The sequence below is a fragment of the Rhineura floridana genome, chromosome 8 (assembly GCF_030035675.1).
Source record: "Rhineura floridana isolate rRhiFlo1 chromosome 8, rRhiFlo1.hap2, whole genome shotgun sequence".
Taxonomy (NCBI): domain Eukaryota; kingdom Metazoa; phylum Chordata; class Lepidosauria; order Squamata; family Rhineuridae; genus Rhineura; species Rhineura floridana.
The window spans coordinates 136,155,124-136,168,221 of NC_084487.1; the positions used below are offsets into that span (position 1 = coordinate 136,155,124).

The 13,098-nt window shown below is 44.0% G+C and overlaps 1 pseudogene; it reads left to right on the plus strand.

Annotated features, from left to right (window-relative positions):
• Positions 1-2,516: 2,516 nt before the first annotated feature.
• On the plus strand, positions 2,517-3,443 carry LOC133363377 (olfactory receptor 2D3-like; annotated as a pseudogene).
• The last annotated feature ends 9,655 nt before the right edge of the window (positions 3,444-13,098 follow it).

Consider the following 13,098-nt stretch of genomic DNA (forward strand, 5'->3'; position numbering starts at 1 on the left):
AAATATCCTCATGAAAATTCTCTACCATTTTAGTGCGAATTTCTCCGAATAAACAAAAATGCCTAAACGTTTTCTTGCAAGAACACCCCTGGGAATGATGCACCATCATGATAAGATAGCATCGCTCTTGGGAGGTTGCAGTCACAATAATGGAAGCCATGGCCATGTCAGAAGGAAAAGGAAAAAGCTCAGCCACCTCATATTTTTGTATTTAACATAAGTAAAAAAAAAAAGTCCCTCAAATCCCACCACCCCAAAAATCCTGCATTGAAGGATTCTCCTTAGGGAGGGGCCCTTCAGGGAGAGGTAGGTGGGGTATACATGCATGTGCCAGGGCCCAGCATGCCTGGCACCAGTGCTGCTTGCCTGAATGGAGGATGGAGAGGGATGTGTGTAGAATCTAGCCTATTGTACAAAGGTGACATTTATATTTATTGCTCTGCCCACTTTTGCTTCTGGCCCTGCTCCTCACTGACATGTGGCCCTTGGAACATTGTCCAGAAGGGAATGTGGCCCTTGGGTTGAAAAAACTTCCTCTGTTGTAACCGTTCCTCAGAGGGGAGTTGCTTCAGCCCCTTGATCATTTCAGCTGTCCTTTTCCAAACCTAATGGCAGTGAGGAGCAGGATGCACTGCAAGAGGAAAGGGTCCATGGAAGGTGTCTTACCTTCCGAAACCTGGAACTGGGACTTTTCTGTTGCTCACTGCCTTCCCTCCATCTCCCAGAATGATGGGGCATGATGAGTTATGGGAGCTATAGTTCTTGCAAACTCTTTTAAAACCCCTTGGAGGAACTCCTCCAGGTCACCGGTTTAGGGCTTATAAAACTTATCTCTCTCATTTTGGCCCTGTTTTTCTGCCCTCCCCCTGAGTCCACTTCTGAGCCTGGTTTGGGGGAAGGGAAAAGGCACAACAGCGAATACACTCTGCACATGGTAGAGAAACTGAAACGGATGCATGCTCAGAGTGAATTGCCCACAACGTTTGAGACTTGAATGGGAGCCAGATTAGATGGTTCTGCTTAGGTGCTCAGCCAAAGGATTCAGCCCAGCAATTTTTTGAAAAGAAATGGGGGGGGGGATGATGGAAGCTTCCTGAAGCAATGGGGGGGGCTTCAACGTTTTCTTCTTCCCCACAGAGATAAACTATGGAACTCCCTCCCTCAGGAGTCAGCGATAGCCCACAAAGTTAGATGGCTTTAAAAGAGGATCAGATAACTTCACGGACGACAAGGCTATCAATGGCTACTGGCCACGAAGGCTATGTTCAGCCTTTACTATCAGAGGTAGTATGCCTCTGAATGCCAGTTTGTGGGAATTGCAAGCGTGGTGGGTGCTGCTGGGCTCAGGTCCTGCTTGCCAGCTTCCCATGGCCACTGTGGAAACAGGATACTGGACTAGATGGGCTTTTGGTCTGATCTGGCAGGGCTCAATTTATGTCCTGATGGTCATTATCGCCAGCTGCTGCCACTGTTCTTCCTCACCATTGCTGCCACTTATTTCCTTGTCAGGCAGCGAGACAACCAAACAAGGTAGCTGGGGCATCTACTGGTCCTCCTTTGTCTATTGCTGTTCCCTTGTCTGGGCCAGAACCAGAAGCAAGTGAAGAAGCAGGTTAACAGTGGTGAAGAGGAGGAATGGCAGGTCCTGGGGGCCTCTTGTCAGTGGTCACCCTGATGAGATGGGGCCCCTCAGCAGATGCCCAACTATGCCAACCCTTGAGACCAGCCCTGCGACAGAGGAAGGGGAGGACCTATTTTTCTTGTCTCTTCTGTGGCTGCCACCCATCACTGGTGCTATACCGCTAATGGCAAAGGAGGGAGAGGGTAAAACTGGGATGTCTTCTCAACTAGGAACTGTTGAGAGGTATATTCACAAAACAGAGCTCTAAGAAATCAGTTTAAAAAATAAGAATATAAGAAAAGCCCACTGGATCAGGTCAATGGCACATCTAGTCTGTTGTCACAATGACCAACCAGCTGCCCATCCAAGCCCAATCTTCATGAGTTTTATTCTTGCCTTCCTTGAGACCAGGGTTCGAATCCCCACACAGCCATGAAGCTTGCTGGGTGACCTTGGGCCAGTCACTGCCTCTCAGCCTCAGAGGAAGGCAATGGTAAACCCCCCTCTGAATACCACTTACCATGGAAAAATCCTATTCATAGGGTCGCCCTAAGTCGGAATTGACTTGAAGGCAGTCCATTTTCCATTTTATCTCCTGTATGCCTGTATGCAAATTTGTCTAATAGACACATTTTTGCATGCAATTTCCCCTAAGGGAGTTTTGTATGTTATTTTCAAAAAGAGATGCATTCTTGTGCACACTTTTTGGTGGGCGGACTGCATCACAGGATTTGGAGAAGTGTACATTTCAAAAGAGAGCTCATTGGCTCAGTAAGTGTGAATCAGGTAGGTTAGCATTCAAATGCAAATTGAGTGACTTTCTTCCCTATCCCTGCTTCTAAGTGAATCTCACAGTGTCTTGTTCTTCTCCTTTCTCTGCAGTCAGGAGGCTAGTATGGGGCCTCAGAACCTCACCACCATCACAGAATTCATCTTTGTCGGGCTCACCAGTCACCGCAAGACCCAGATTGGGCTCTTTGTGGTCATCCTCATCATCTACACACTCACCATTGCAGGGAACCTGATTATCATCTTGCTAGTGCAGGCTAACTCCCAACTCCACACACCTATGTACTTTTTCCTCACACACATCTCAAGTGTGGAGATCTGTATGTCACCAGCACCTTACTCCAAATGATGGCACACTTGCTGTCTGGCAATGGAGTCATCTCCTTCTCCTGCTGGCTGCCCAAAGGTATATGATCTTGTCCATGGGTAATGCTGAATGCTTTCTCTTGGGTGTCATGGCCTACGACCGCTATTTGGCCATCTGGCATCCCCTGGTATATGCCATCGCCATAGGCAGGTGGCGCCAAATGCAGCCGGCCTCAGCCATCTGGGCTTCCTCTTCTCTGTGATATATGTGACCTCCACCTACCACCACCCCTTCTGCAGCCCCAACCACATCAACCACTTCATTTGTGAGCTGCCCGTGGTGCTGAAACTTGCCTGTGAAGACACCCATGTTACTGAGGCAGTCATATTTGTTGTAGCTGCACTGATCCTCATGGGTCCTCTTTCTGTTATCCTGACCTCCTATGGGCTCATTCTGTCTTCTGTGTTGCAAATGCAGACAAGAGCAGAATGGCACAAGGCCTTCTCCACATGTGGCTCCCACCTTGTGGTGGTCACCATCTTCTATGGCACCGTCATGTCTGTGTACATGATCCTCCACTTGGGCTCAGCTCCTGATCGTGACAAGCATGTCGCCATCCTTTACACTGTCATCACGCCCTTGCTTAACCCTATCATTTATATCCTGAGGAACAAAGATGTCCATGGGGCAAGGGCAAAGCTGTTGCAGATACAGGGACCGGAATAAACAAAAATTGCCTTTGGCATCTTTGTATATTGGCTTGAATGTTACATACTTGCTGTCAGTGCCTGACCTTGAATTCAACCTGTAGCTCAGAGGTGGTCTAGTGGGCCGGCAGGCAAAGCCTAGTGAATAGCTGCTTGTAGGCATGGGGGGGTGTTCTCCTCCCCAGCCTTGGCTTCCAAGAAGAATTTAGCATCTAGCATCTTCTAGGCGGCAAGTTGGGTCAAATGCCAGTCAATGTAAGCAGTTAGCTCAGAGCTAGCACCTGGTACCTTATCTAAAGGGCTAACGATCTTACATACCCTGTAGCAGTCTGATGCCTTGCCAAGGATTAATTATGCCTATGCTGTGCGATGCTGATAAAGTGCCTTATATTAAGATGTTTAATCAAATGCTCTGAGATCATGCTTTGTCGCTATTAATTACTCACTGCTGTGTCTGTAAACAAGTATACTATATAATCTATTCTGGTAGCCCAGTTGGGTGTTCAGGCTGGTCAACGGTTTGTGCAGAACCTTGCAGCCTGTTCCCCATTATTGGGTACGCCTGTGTGCTATGTAAGTTACTCAATTAAACTCTCCTTGTAAGCAAACCTGGATCTTGCTTATCACTTCCTTGGTATCCCAGAAACCTGGAAGCCCGTGGCTGAGGCAGACAGGTGGGAAACATGTGTCTCTCCATACCATTGGATTCATACTCCCATCATCTTCAACCACTGCCCATACTGGTTGGGGCTGGAGTCTAACAGTATCTGAAAGGTCACAGGCACCTTGCCCCTGCTGTCAACTATTGAGTTTCAATATTAGAAGTCAGTCTATCTTCAGCCGTTCACTCAGAGGCACTCAGGGGCACTGAGAGAGTTGTTTTGAGATCATATTATACTGTCCACCCTCTGCTCTTTGGAAATATCAGGAGGAAATTCATGTCACTGCTCCTGATTGCATAGACTGTTCGTTTGCCCTGGCTGGAAGACTGAAAGGAGCCAAGGAAACCTTGGCTATAGCTGGACCAGAATTGCAATGATACAAACTGAAGCTAAATTGACCCATACATGGTGGAGGCTGGACCATTAGGACAAGTGGGGCACTGTCCCACCAACCTCAGTCTGCCTTTAGCCAACCCCTACATGCCTGACTTCTTACTGACAGCTAGTCCAGAGGATGGCCCTAGCTGCCAGCTCCTTCCTCCTTAGTCTCAGTGTTGCCCCTTGTAGAACTCGGGAGGGAGGAGGAGGATGGGGACAAAACTAGAAGTGATTGGCCCCGCCTGCCATTGGCTCTGTCTCCGCCTACTGCTGCCCTCTTTGCCTTCTGCGCTACCAGTCCTAATAGGACCAGCCACCGCTGGCTAAATACAATTAAAAAATAACATAAAAACATATTAAAAAAGTATTTTTACAATTGCATTCTGTGGCTCTGGTGGGTATAATTCATTGTAACAAAGATGTTGAGGAGAGGGTGTCCTCAGGATGCCTTTCTGACTTCCCTACTTTAAAAGAAGTCAGTGCCAGGCCTTATTCTGTACTTTGTGGTGCTGCCAGGTCTTATCATTTGGTCATCTGTTATAAGCCACCCTGCTCAGATCTTGTAAGTTCAGGTCTGTGGCTTCCTTTATGGAATCAATCCATCTCTTGCTTAGTCTTCCTCTTTTTCTACTCCCTCTGTTTTTCGCAGCATTATTATCTTTTCTAGTGAATCATGTCTTCTCATTATGTGTCTGAAGTAGTTTTAGCTTCTAGTGATAGTTCTGGTTTAATTTGTTACAATCCCCCTTTCTCTTTTATTTTCTATACCCAAGAAAAAACTGTTTGTTTTTTTAAAAAACACCCTATAGCATGGAAGAAAGGAAACAGGTGTAAAGCTTAGTGCAGCCTTCCACAACATTGTGTCCTCTAGATGTCTTGGACTACAACTCCCATCAGTCCCAGCTAGCATGGATAATGATCAGGGACAATGGGTATTGTAGTCCAAAAACCTGGTTTAGGGAATCCATGCAACTAGTTGTAGACTAGTGTTGTGTTTTGTAAACTATAGCCCTATTTACACATTACTCCTGCGTAGGGCAATTTCAGGTGCACTCTGGTGTGGGGCTTCTCCTTGACATTGCACCAAGTTCCTTCAGCAATCTTGAACTCCACATGGTTGTCTGTGAAGCAGGGGCAGAGAACCGGTGGTAGTCCAGATGTTGCTAGACTACACCTCCCATCATCCCTGGCCATTGGCTACTCTGGTTGAGGCTGGAGGGAGTTGGAGTCCAACTACATCTGGAAGACTGCAGGTTCTGCATCTTTGCTGTAAAGGAACTCCAACTTGCATGTAAGGGTTCCACATACGTAAGGGCTCCACATGGTCAGGATATCTAAATTCCAGGTGTCTAAATTCCATGGAGCCCTTACATACAGGTAGCAGTTCATATGTTGGAGATGTGGCTACCATCCAGTGCAGGTAGATATGTTGTGGTGAACCTCTATGGCATGCCTTCTTGGAATGGTGGGATTCTCTAACCCACCCACCCCCGTCTCATACACTACCACTTTATTTTTGTGTCAGGCATTATTCTCTCTCCTCTTCAGTTTTAGGCTAGTTTGTTTGTATTATTTTGTTTGCTTTGCACTGTTTTATATAAGGCATGATTTTTTTTAAATTTACTTATTGACATTATGATTATTTCTACTCATTCCTCATATGTTTTTGAATGGTTACACTTATTGTTGTTCATTTGAAATGCTGGGATCTGCTTTGGGCACAATTTTGTGGGAAAGAAGCATACAAATCAACAGATGAATGAACATTGTGCCATTTCCCTCATCACAACTTTCCATGTTGAAACATTAAATTAACTTCCTCCTCCCCATTTTGCTACATTGATTGCTTGCCACACGAGACCCAAGAAAGAGCAAGCAGTTAATGATCCACAGAAAAGCCACAAAGGGATTGGAACAATCTCTGCAGAGCAGAACCAAAGTCTTAATTTTCTTAGCGAAACCTCAAACCTTTGACAAATGGCAGGGAAGAAAAAGCCAAGATGGTGTCTGTCTTCTGATACCGTGGATATAGGCAGCTGAAGAAGGAGGTTCTATTGTCCCAAACCATGCAGGTCTTCAAAAATTAGTTAAAGGAGCCCTGTAAAGGTAGCTTAGAGACTCATAGCTTACTATTGGAGCATATGCTGCACATGCCTAAGGGTGTCTGACATTAAAGGATCTTGGGACATAGAGGGACATCTACCGGAGGTCCTGGATGTCATTTGCTAGTCAGGATGGACAGTGCTCGGCTAGGTGGCTCGTTTGTTCAATTCAGCAGAAAGCCATTTCTTTCAATCCTAATATTGGGGGTCACTGAAATCCTCGGAATTGCAGAGTATCATACTATTCTTCCATTGTTTTTGTCATCGATGCACTGAATAGTGATTCAAGCAACCCCTTACCAACCAGTTCTTGACACGTGCTGCTGCCTCTATGTTTGTCCACATCTGATTAATTAATTTCAGAGGGAACCTCAGGCCTTTTGTAGCTAGGAAATTTTAAATGCCTTTTCCTCTCTTAACACCAGCATTGACCAGCACTTCCTTGGAAGCCTCGATGTGGGTGCATGCAGACTTTGGAACTCCCAGTCCAGAGAGATCTACATTGCCCTTTCCAAGCTGGTTTTCTGTCAGAGTGTGGACACCTTCCTTTTAAGGACAGACGTCACATGTTAGGGATTTTAGTGAATTTAGGCTGATGGATTATTACTGCTCCTCTCCTGGTTTTGTTTTTGCTTCTCTGTCTTTTCTGTTAAATACTTACGTTTTCACATGTTTTTGCATCTTGTTTATATTTTTATTGTATTCTTTAGCTATAGACATACTGTTTCAGTTTCTTTGCTTAATCACCTTGACCTTTTTGGAAAGGCAGAATATAAAAGTTCCAAATAAATAAATAAAAATATGGTGTAGGTTCCCCCCTGAAAACGTTAACAGTCTGGTGATCTGTATGATTTTTCAACATTTTGCATTCTCAAGTTGTTTGAAAGCCATTCATCTTCTCCAGCTTAATATAAGCTGGTAGCATGAAAAACTCTTCCTTGTTTGCTTATGAACACCTGGGAGAAGCACACAGGTAAGATTATATTCTGCAACTTGGAGTTTGTATTATGATGGAAGGAGCTCATACTATTTAGGTCAGTTGTGGGGGAGCCTGTGGCCCTTCATATGTTGCTGGACTTCAACTTTCATCATGCTAATCATTGGTCATGCTGACTTGGACTGATGGAAGTTGGAGCCCAGCAACACCTGGGGAGGCAGCAGTTCCCCACCCTGATTTCGGTGATGCTTTCAGCCTGGTAAAACCATGCTCTCTGGATCTCATTTTTCCATCTTTGAAAAGAAATTTATTTCAATCAATGTGCTGCCTGGAGAGGATATTTACAGTTTTACCTTTCCCTGTTTTGTCTCTAAAAGGTCTGTTTCTCGCTTAGCATCTTTCACAGCGCAATCTCATTTATGCCAACTCAGAAGTCAGCTCCATACTGTTCAATGGGGCTTTCTCCCATGCTAGTGGTTGTAGGATAGAAGTGTATAAAATTATGCATGGCATTGAGAAAGCGGATAGAGAAAAGTTCTTCTCCCTCTCTCATAACACTAGAACTCGTGGACATTCAAAGAAGCTGAATGTTGGAAGATTCAGGACAGACAAAAGGAAGTACTTCTTTACTCAGCGCATAGTTAAACTATGGAATTTGCTCCCACAAGATGCAGTAATGGCCACCAGCTTGGATGGCTTTAAAAGAAGATTAGACAAATTCATGGAGGACAGGGCTATCAATGGCTACTAGCCGTGATGGCTGTGCTCTGCCACCCTAGTCAGAGGCAGCATGCTTCTGAAAACCAGTTGCCAGAAGCCTCAGGAGGGGAGAGTGTTCTTGCACTCGGGTCCTGCTTGCGGGCTTCCCCCAGGCACCTGGTTGGCCACTGTGAGAACAGGATGCTGGACTAGTTGGGCCACTGGCCTGATCCAGCAGGCTCTTCTTATGTTCTTAGGATTGCAGACTGAATCCTTAGAACTGTGTAAACAAAATTAAATAAAAAGGCAGAGACATCTTGTTCTGGAGGCAATCTGATCATATTCTGCTCTGATCTACTCTCCAGCATCAAGGTCAGAGGAAACAGATTCTTCTGGTTTCTAGCAGAAGCTTCCGGTGCAAGGCAAAAAGTGGCTGGTATTCACAAGGTCACGACCCCACACTGAATTCCCTTGATAACCTTTGTGGTGCTTTCAACATTTCTTCTTTTAGAATTTTTATTTTCAAAAATTGAGGCAGTAATTTTGATTGCTTAAATGTACATATGGCACCAAATGACGATGATGCAGACAGCCCACCTGAAACATGGTGAGGAGTAATAGTTGATGCCAGAATCAACTGTCGATTCACTACTAAGTATGTAAAAACAATAACGAGTCTTGTGCACTTGAAAAATGAGCAAGTTTATTATGACAGAAGCTTTTGTGGACTATAGTCAACTTCATCAGATGCATGAGATGTGATCCCCAGGTAGCATGTCTACATACCCAAGGGTGTAAAAGAAAAGAAAAATGTAGAATTTGGAGTTAAAAGGCAATGAAAAAGTGCAGCCTCTGGCCATTCACTTAGAGCAGGGATAACCACCGTGGTGCCCTCTTGATACTGCTGGACTAGAACTCTCATCAGTTCTGGTCATTGGCCATGCTGACTGGGGTTGATGGGAGTTGGAGTCCAATAACATCTGGAGGGCAACACATTGGCTGTCCCTGAATTAGAGTTTCCCAAAATGTAAACTGAGTGACCATTCACAACAGCAGTAATTGGTGAAAATGCATTCATCTTAGTGTTGCTGTGTAAACTGACACCTGCAATTGGGCTGGAAATCATTGTCTCTGTTCAGACCCAAATGAACAGAATTTAACTTGTTGATAAGTATTGTTATTATATTTCTCTACCCCAAACTTATATAAAATATATATCTATGCTGTGTACGAATCACAGTTAAAATGCAAATAACTTAACAAATAAAATTAAGTGTAATGTGTTGAAGAACCAAAAATACAAAAACACAGTTTCATCTGAGTAGAATCACCTGAGTGATTATTTGGTCTCCCACTGGTGTTTGGTGGCTTTAAATATCCAGGGGTAACTATTACCAAAGACTCAAAACAATTTAAAAAGTGTACCTTCAATCCATTAATACGAGCTATTAAAACAGCTTTATTCTTGGAAAAACCTGTCCCTTTCTCGGTTTGGCAGAGTGGCTGCAGTGAACATAGCCATTCTGCCCAAATGCCTTTTTCTGTTCCAAACTCTTCCCATTTATCTCCCTGAGACACTCCTTCTGAAATGGCAACAAATGCTTGACTCTTATTGTAACTGTGGTAAACGTTCACTCTTAAGTAAAGCAATTCTGTATCAGAGTAATAAGGGAGGTTTTGGCATGCCAAATCTGCAACAATTTTACGAAGCATCACAGATTAAACAACTAGCTCAAATGATTCATTTAGACCTACTATACCTTGGATTTCAATAGAACTTGCTTTGCAAGTGAAACGCGCATCAGCACAATCACTCCCTTTGTTACCACTGTCTAAATTGGCTGTTTGCTCAATCACACCCCATTTCTTGAGCTACCTTGAACATCTGGACTCAATGGGTCCGCAAACTAGCTCCTTGGCCATTCCCTCCAGGCGCTTTTGGATGAAGCCGATTATCTGGATCCGTTTCAATCCGGTTTTAGGTCCTGTTTTGGCACTGAAACAGCCTTGGTCGCCCTGTATGATGACCTTTGTCGGGAGAGGGACAGGGGGAGTGTGACTCCGTTGATTCTCCTTGATCTCTCAGCGGCGTTTGATACCATCGACCATGGTATCCTTCTGGGGAGGCTCGCGGAGTTGGGGGCACTGCTTGGCAGTGGCTCTGCTCCTACTTAGCGGATCGTCGCCAGAAGGTAGTGCTTGGGGAACATTGCTCGACACCCTGGACTCTCCATTGTGGAGTCCCTCAGGGGTCGGTTTTGTCCCCCATGCTCTTTAACATCTACATGCAGCCTCTGGGTGCGGTCATCAGGAATTTTGGAGTGCGTTGCCATCAGTACGCTGATGACACGCAGCTCTACTTCTCCTTTTCACCTTCTTCAGGTGAGGCTGTTGATGTGCTGAACCATTGCCTGACCGCGATAATGGACTGGATGAGAGCTAATAAACTGAAACTCAATCCAGACAAGACTGAGACACTGTTGGTGAGCTCTTTCCCTGCCCAGATGGTGGATGTTCATCCTGTTCTAGATGGGGTTACACTCCCCTTGAAGGAACAGGTTCGTAGTTTGGGGGTCCTTTTTGACCCTTCCTTGTCGCTCGAGGCTCAAGTGGCCTCAGTGGCACGGAATGTGTTTTACCATCTTCGCTTAGTAGCCCAACTATGCCCCTATCTGGACAGTGATGATCTCGCCTCAGTTGTTCACGCTCTGGTAACTTCTAGACTGGATTACTGTAATGCGCTCTACGTAGGGCTGCCCTTGAAGACTGTTCGGAAACTTCAGCTAGTGCAAAACGCGGCAGCCAGGTTGTTGACGAGGACCAATCGGTCCGCGCATATAACACCTGTCCTGGCTCGCTTGCACTGGCTACCTATTTGTTTCCGAGCCAGATTCAAGGTGCTGGTTTTGACCTATAAAGCCTTACACGGTGTGGGACCGCAATACCTTGTGGAACGCCTCTCCCGCTATGAACCTACCCGTTCACTTTGTTCAGTATCTAAGGCCCTCCTCCGGGTACCAACTCACCAGGATGCCCGGAGGATTGTTACTGGATCTAGGGCCTTTTCTGTGGTGGCCCCCGAATTGTGGAACAGCTTACCTGAGGAGATACGCCTGGCACCTACGGTACTTTCTTTTAGGCGCCAAGTTAAGACCTGGCTATACTCCCAGGCATTTTCATGTTCAATGTTTTATGCTTAATGTTTTAGTTTAATTTTGTTGTTATTTGTTACTGATTTTATTCTAATATTGTATTTTAATCTTGTTTTGTACACCGCCCAGAGAGCTATTAGCTATGGGCGGTATAGAAATGAAACAAACAAACAAATAAATAAATAAATAAATTGACAATTATAGGCAATTTGAAGGTTGGGAGTAGAGAGGATTGCTAATGATGTGAGATCTGTTTGATTGAGGATGTCCTTTACAAATTTCTCAATTAGAAAAATGTCTTTCTGGGTTAGGAGTCACCTGGTATAGAATCATACAAGTATCCTCCTTTATAAACACAATTTATAAAGCAGAAGGTTTGCCATGTTCTTTGACATCCTATGAAGCCCTGTTTAAACAGGGAACTTCTGGCCAAAAAGGCACTATCTCTATAATTTATAGCCTCCTTTAGGAGTTTAAATATGGAAAAGAAAATTTGGCACATAAAGCTTGGGGTAAAGATCTGGGGAAGGGGGAAATTACAGAAGAGGAATGGAGTGATGTATGGATAGGCCCACACTCAAAAGCAGCCTCAGTCCTCAGTCAAAGAAAATGCATTGAAAGTTATACATTGGTGGCACCTCACTCTGGTCAAACTGGAGTATATCATCTTCTCCATCTCCCCTCTGTGCTGGAGGGGATGTCCGATCCGTGGCTCTTTCCTACATTTATGGTGGAACTGTAATAAAGTGAGACAATTCTGGAGTGATGTTTTCCAAATAGTAAAGTTCTTGAAGCTACAATTATCCCGGATCTGGCATTGGCACTTCTTTTCCTTAAAGGGGGTTCCATTGTTCCTAAAACTCAGGTGTTTGTCCTATCTAGATTCCAACTTGCAGTGAAGCTTGAAATAGCCAAAAATTGGAATGGGGCAGAACATTTATTGTTAAAAAATTGGTTTACTAGACTTTGACAACTTGCACTAGATGAAAAATTAGCTCGAGTGAAGAAAAGCTTGGGGGGACACATCCTCCAATAAATTTACTCCAACATGGTATCCCTTATAATTATTATTATTATTATTATTATTTGATTGATATGCCGCCCTTTCTCCCAGCAGGAGCCCAGGGCAGCAAACAGAAATGCTAAAAACACTTTAAAACATCCTAAAAAGACCTTAAAATACATTAAAACAAAACAACATTAAAAACATTTTTAAAAAGCTTTAAAAACATCTTTTTAAAAAGGGTTAAAAACATATTATTAAAGAAAACATATTAAAAGCAATTCTAACACAGACACAGACTAGGATGTTATGTTATGCTATCGAAGATGGGGCAGAAGTGAGACCACCCTCATCATTAACTTTCTTTTGGTGGGATGTGTACCCTGCTTTTTAATTCTATTATTCTGCTTTCTGGTATTCTTTCTATTTTATATACAGAATAAAGTTCTCTTGCTGAATGTCCTTTTTTTCTATTTTATATAGAGTGACATGTTTATTGTACTTTGATTGTTGTTTTACTTGTTTGTTGTTATATTTACAAGAAATCTCAATAAAACACTATTCACAAAAAAAATATTATTGGTAACTGGGTGTATTTGCATGCATTACATTAAATGTTCATCTTCTACTTTGCTTCAATAGTGAGGGAGAAAAAGGGAGGAAAAGGGCTTTTGATATTTGTTTATTTAATCTGCAAAATGTTTCAGTGTGGCATGCTCCTTTTCAGCATCCCAGATCGTC